The 6621-nt window shown below is 53.9% G+C and overlaps 1 long non-coding RNA gene across 1 annotated transcript; it reads left to right on the top strand.

Moving 5' to 3' along the window:
* The first annotated feature begins 3330 nt into the window (after window positions 1-3330).
* LOC121032266 (uncharacterized) lies at window positions 3331-6382 on the top strand. Its single transcript, XR_005791173.1, has 3 exons — window positions 3331-3649; window positions 4658-4717; window positions 6209-6382. It is a non-coding gene; the product is annotated as an uncharacterized LOC121032266 (long non-coding RNA).
* Window positions 6383-6621: the final 239 nt, after the last annotated feature.

Genomic DNA, 6621 nt, shown 5'->3' with positions numbered 1-6621 from the left:
CTGGCCAGCTCCTTCCTGCCAACACCCACTCCCATCGGCCTGAAAATACCTGCCTTGGACAATGTGCTCTTGACCAAGCAATTTCCCAAGAAGGGCTGTGACGGCCGGGACGGCCGCCCGCCTGAGGCCTCGTGGGGCCTGGCTGAGCTCTGTGGAATGGCCTGGAAGCTCACCGGCCCTCGGACCCTCCCTGCTGGCTGCCTCCAGACAAGCCAGACCCAGGAATACTGAGGCCCCTAGGCTCCCTTAACACGTGTGGTGCGACCGTTCAGGGGAATGCAGATTTCTGGAAAGTGAGGCTCCTCCGTCAGTCAGTCAAGGGCTCAGATCGCCTCCCTGCCTCTCTCCTAAAGGTTTCAGTTCTTGCTTCACCCGGATCCACCCGCTTTTGTAAGCCGTGGCATCCCTGCCAGCTGAGTCACTGGGGACTCTGGCTACAAAACGGTAGCAGCTCTGTGGCCCAGACCCTCCTGGGGAAGGCCTCGTGCCTTCCCCACTGACTGTGTGGGTGGCATCCCCTCTCGTGCGACGTTTGCGTCTCCACCTTCCCATCCTACAGATGAACACCCCCCGGGGCAGGAGAAAGTTGCAGGCACTCGCCAAGGGCCTCACGGCGGGGGAGCGCACAACAGCTCTGTCCTGGGGTCTGACAGCAAGGCCCTCGCTGTGATTACTGTGATATTCCTGTTTCTTAAAACTCTTACGTGTGTTAGATGTGAAGTTCGAGGGCCTGAGTTTGAAAGCGTCCCTTAATATACGACCAGTGTGATCTCATCCCCCTAGGAGACGTTTGGCAATGTCCAGAGACTTTCTTGGTTGTCACGCTTGGGGAAGGGGTAGTTCCTGGCATCTTGTTGAGGGGTAGGGAGCGTGCTCAATGCCCTGCAGGTGCCCAGGACACCACAGCTCGCCGCAAAGAATGATCTGGTCCAAACCATCAGCATTGCCAAGGCTGAGAAGCCCCCGCTATGAAGGAAAGTAAAGATGTCCCTTTTTTTCGCAACCAGACCGTGAGGTCTCCAGAGGGTCTCAAAAGTAGTACATAACACACGCACACACGTCATTTCTATTGTGAAATGAAGATTATTTTAGAGGTGGAAGGAAAGGCTGGTTTGTGTCCGAGTCAAGGTTGACGTGACTTGGCCTGGTGGCTTCCCTTACCCCGTCTCTCCCCATCCCTGGGCTGTCCTGAGCTCTGCTCCAGGAGTGCGGATGATGCCAACTCCCTGCTCTGGGTGTGGACACATGGCGTACCCCACCATCTCCAGCCTTGATCTCCATCTGGGGCTACTGTCCCACATTTCTGCTAGTAGTGAGGATGCACCTGTGGCTCAAAACATGTGCCCGTCCTGAGCTCAGCATCTGCCTCCCAACCAGCTCCTCCGTGGCCAGCCCTGAACCTGGCCTCGGTGCTCAGTGGTCTCCTCCCCGCTGCCCCACAGCTGGCCTGTTGGGTTCACGTCCACAATCGCTTTTCCATCCAGGCATTCGTCCTACGTCCATGGCTTCCGTGTTCCTTTCTTCTCTGACCTGGAATCCCGTACCTTCCTCCTCTCTCCAGGCCTCAAATCTTTTGCTCATGCCACTGTGAAATGTATCTTCATAAAGGCTGTTTTCTCTAGTACTTTCCTAGTCAAATCCTTCATGGCTGCCCTGCCTAACAAGGTAATGCCACCTTCTCACCTTGGGATTCACATCTCTGTCCGATCGGGCTGTCCACTTCCTACCAAGGGGTAAACATCTCCTGTTCCAGCTGCTCCTCTCGGCCAGGCAGGCAAGCACGTGGTGGCCTGAGCCGTCCTTGTTCCCCTGGGTGGAGGGACTGAGGACACAGCCTCTCCTGTCCTGACCCCCGATTCCTCACCTCCATTTGTCCATCCCCCATCCTGGAAGGCCCCTACTCCTGCAGCCACACTTATGAGTCCCATCCGAAGCAGACTGTGCTCAAGTGCTGCCTTCTCGGACATGCACTCATCACTCTGCTGTGAATTACAGCGATTTAGGAAAAAATAAACAATAATGGTGGTGGTTACTATGTATTTACAGGCCAGGCACGCTCTTTGAATCTGCACAACTACCTGGTTCAAATAGGCATTAGAGGCTCCATTTTAGTAAAAAAGAAATGAAACTTCAGACACCTTCATAGATGTACTCAAGGGCAAGAGCCAGAGGTGGTGCCCTGTGGTTTTGGGAATGCCACCTAGGGACCATGTGGCTGATGCAGGGTGCACCTCTGTCAGAATACCATGCTCTGAGCATACGACATCCGTCTGTCCATCCATCCATCCATCCATCCATCCATCCATCTGTCCAACCATCCATCCATCCGTCCATCCATCCATCCATCCATCCACCCATCCATCTATCTGTCTGTTGGTCTGTCAATCCATCTATCCATCCATCCATCCATCCATCCGTCCACCTGTCCATCCATCCATCCATCCATCCATCCATCCATCCATCTATCTGTCTATTGGTCCGTCTGTCCAACCATCCATCCATCTGTCCATCCGTCTGTCCATCTGTCCATCCGTCCATCCATCCATCCATCCATCCATCTATCTGTCTGTTGGTCCGTCTGTCCATCCTTCCATCCATCCATCCGTCCATCCATCCATCCATCCATCCGTCCATCCGTCCACCTGTCCATCCATCCATCCATCCATCCATCCACCCATCCGTCCACCCATCTGTTCATCTGTCTGTCCATCCATCTGTCTGCCCATGCATCCATCTGTCCATCTGTCGGTCCATCTGTCTGTCCATTCATCCACTCATAGACTCACTTATTTGTGAGGGAATGCATAAATTAGAGAAGTGAATGAATCAATTTGTTCAAGACACATTGAGTATTTTTCAGGCATATCATATAGGTGATCAGTAAAAGATTTCCTGCTGTCTTTTTTTTCAGTTTTATACAGAGAAAGAATCGTAAGCAGGTTCCATACTCAGTGTAGATCCTGATGCAAGGCTTGATCCAGAATTCTGGGATCACGACCTGATCCGAAATCAAGAGTCAGATGCTCAGTCGACTAGGCCACCCAGGTGCCCTATCCCGATGTCATTTTTTGGGAAGGAGGAGGTGAATACATTTATGCCTCTGGCCTATTGAATCAGGAAATAAGTAACTTAAGAACAACTTTTGAAATTTTAGAGCCATAGCATGATAAAAGCAGAAGGGACATGCGTGATCCTTCTTACCTGGGGCCCCTGGTCACAAGAGAGAGCCACGGGCCCAGCGCAGGGGAGGGGCTGGCCGGCTCGCCCACCTGCCTGTGGGCTCACAGCACGGTGTTTGCTTGCCTTCACGGAAGAGCTGTTGTTCGTTGTGTCTGCGGAACTGATGTACCAATCCAGGTCCAGGAACGCGTGGACCAGCAAGATGTGGGTTTGGAGGTGGAGACCAAAAGAGAAGCCTCGAATGCTCACCGTGTGCTCTCAGCTCCTGTAGCCTGAGGGAGGCGTCCTGGTCTCATTTCACGGGTGGAAATGTGGGGTTCCTAGAGGAGAAGTGACACGCCCAGCTTGCAGCCCTGCCCTCCCGGCTTGGGACTGGATGTGGTGGTGCCACCCAGCAGTGAGGCGTCCCTATACGTCAGAGCCCGGGTTTGAGCTCTGCTCCTCTCTCTGTGTGGTCTGTGAGGATTGGGTGAGTTGTTCCCATTGGGGCAGAGCACGGTGCCAGCACAAGTGTGCGCCCACAGGTTGTCAGTGGTAGTAACACTGTGATTGTTAGGGCGTCCTTTGGGTGCAGACCCAGAGCTGCCTCCAGTCCTTGGGTGACCCTGAGGGATTCCCAAGGTGAAATCCCTGGTTTCCTTCTGTGTAAAATGGGGCCACAACACCCCCTCTTCCCCTGACTCCCCAGATGCTGGTGCTCAGCCAGCGTAGACTGCGATTTCTATTTCCATTTCTCTGTAGAGGTTGTTAAATTAAAAGAACAGGAAAGGGGGTTTCGATGTTGGAGAAAGTCAGGGGTGGGGTCCTGGGGGGAAAGACCTAGTTCTGTAAGTAGCCACCTGGCCTACCTTGAGACACATCCGGTGATCTCCGTGTACCCAGGGGAAGCTGGAGGGGCTGCCTTCACCGCCCAGCAGAGGGGGGCGGCATGGCTGGGATTTCTGTGAGCTCCTGGGCTCACTGGGAGGCACAGACCCAGCTTCACTTCCTTGTTGTGCCACCAACTTGCTGGTGAACTCGAGCAGGTCTAGGCCTTGGGAGTCCCACCTGTACAAGGAAGTGTTTGGTCTCGGAGGCTACCACCATCTCGAGTTGCAATTTCTCGAGTTGGGTTTCCAGCTCCTTATGGAGCCCAGAGCCCAGTGCATAGCAGGCTCCCTGTAGGGGTGAGGTGAACAAATGACTGAATGAATGATGGATCCAAACACAACGTGTCCACCTTTTTTGCCCACAGAGTGTGTTTTTCTGGGATCAGCTCTGAGCAGAATCATCTGCAAGTTCAACGTGGCTGCATAGCCCATGAGCAGCGGCTCTCTTAGAGAGAGACGCTCACATAGGTGGGTTGGAAAAAAACCAATTAAGGGCTTGTGTATTTAGCATTTTGCACTCAGAGTACTTAAGGACGAAGGGTAATCTTTTGAAATCAGACATATCTTGTTGGTTAATGTTGGTATAAGTTTTTTTTTTTTTTTTGAAGGTAAGGCCTGGACATGGCGGTCAGAGCTCATGTGAAGAGGCAAATTACCGATACGTGAGGGTATGCCTAATTACCTGAAATTCCCTCCTCTGTTGAGTGAAAAACACAGTTTTCATCAGCCCTGGATTAATTATGGCTGCCGAGAGCTGTAATTGGCAAAAGCGTGTTTTTAGCTCATGACTCAAGGCTGACTCAACATTGGGGACCGTGCTTTCCATGGCCTCAAGCTGGGCTCCCTTTTTTTCCTGGAAACGCCTAAGTGGTTTGCCAAGCACTTTGATGGGGCCCATCAAGCTTCCCTGGGAGGCTCAGAGCCTGGTTTGAGCCCCTGGCATCCAAACTGGGGGTGGGGGAGGGGTGGGGAGGCGGCCATGCTGGGCGCTCCTGGACCTACCTCACGTCAAGCTGAAAACACCTTCACGAAGGTGAGCAATCTCAGGCATTGGCTTCTAAGCTGTGGAGCTTGGATTTGAACTCCCTGTTATTATTTTTTTTTCCCATTGCCCTTTGGGGCCTCACACGGGTCACCTGCAGGGCTTGGAGTGGCTGTCCCCACAGCGAAATGGTCTCGTGAGGGTAGATCTTGCTGTGTGTGTGAGTGAGACCATGCTGCTCAGGGCTGAACTTGTTTCTGGTTCCATCAGGAGGGCTTTGATGACAATGCCCAATTCTAACGCATGGAAGATTTTCCGGGCGGGGAGAAAAGACTTTGTCATAAATCCTGGCCTTGCGTCTGGATTGATGGATGGGTCATCCATTCGTGTTGGTGAGATCACCTTCCCTTCTCATTTATCTCCTCACCCGTGGCTGTCTCTGTCCTCGATTGGCCTCCCAGGCCTGGCCTCAGAGTGACCATTCTGTGGGCGGAGGGGTACCCAGAAAAAGTTGCCTCCCGGTGGGATGGGACCACCTGTCAGAAAAGGCCGATTTCCCCCACCCCACTTTGATTCTCTGAAGCTGACAGACTGAGCCCTCATTTCCTGTCCTCTTTCATAACCGTGGCCCATTGGATAGATGAAGAAGCCAGATTTGGTTTACCAGGTCCAGACCTGCCTTGGTCTTTCAGGAAACAAGGTGTGAGTCCTGGGGAAGTGGCCGGCACCCTTCCACGGACCGCAGAGGCACATGGGGAGGCTCTCAGAGGGGATGGTTGGTGTAAGGGGGCAGGCTCGATGCTTACATTCATGTCCGCGAGCTCAACTTTTCCCCTCCTAGGCCTCCCCAGGGGCAGGGTTGTATCATTCCATCTTTTCTGGTGAGTAAACGGAGGCACAGAGAGAAGACGGACATCTTGTCCACAGTGACGCAGCCTGAATGTTCAGGATGGCCCAGCTCGAAGCGGCCCAGCCAGGACTGCATGTTGGGTCCGCCGGACAACAGGAGCAGGCTGTCTCCTGCCCCTCTGGGGTCGAGGTTCTCCCAGTAGGTGGGCAGGGGCCACAGTCGGTGCACCCAGGGCTGTGCGATAGTACCTTTCAGTGTGTGCCTTGAAGGATGTGTGTGTGGGTGGAGTGCTCCACTGGGCAGTGAAGATGCCGTCTCCTTTTGCAGATTTAAGAAGCAAGCCAGCACCTGAAGGACGTGGAGAAGGTCTGCTGTGCAGCATCACATGGGGCTTTGTCCGACCCCCCAGCCCCCCAACGTGTGTGACCACTTGTCTTTTGTTGGTTTTCCAACCCCTGGAAAGTTTTGGAGTTTTCCAGCTCTCCTCCCCTCCCCTCCCCTCCCCCCACTGTCTTCCAGAGCAGCAGGTGGCATGGACTCTGGTGGACAGGGCTCTAAGGTGCTGAGGAGGGACCTCCCCAGTCTCAGCTGAACACATATTTGTCTCAGTTCCTGCCTCGAGCCTGGGGCTGGGGTAGACTCTGTCCCTGGTGACACCTCTGCACAGGGGCACATCCCTGTCCTCATTTCCTCAATGAGTTCCCAGAGGCCCGAGGCCCCGGGGGGGGGGGGAGACCGTG

Source organism: Herpailurus yagouaroundi, unplaced genomic scaffold, assembly GCF_014898765.1.
Source record: "Herpailurus yagouaroundi ecotype Mexico unplaced genomic scaffold, PumYag 141, whole genome shotgun sequence".
NCBI classification, from domain to species: domain Eukaryota; kingdom Metazoa; phylum Chordata; class Mammalia; order Carnivora; family Felidae; genus Herpailurus; species Herpailurus yagouaroundi.
Note: the sequence above shows the minus strand (reverse complement) of the source record. Positions and strands in the feature narration are given on the sequence as shown.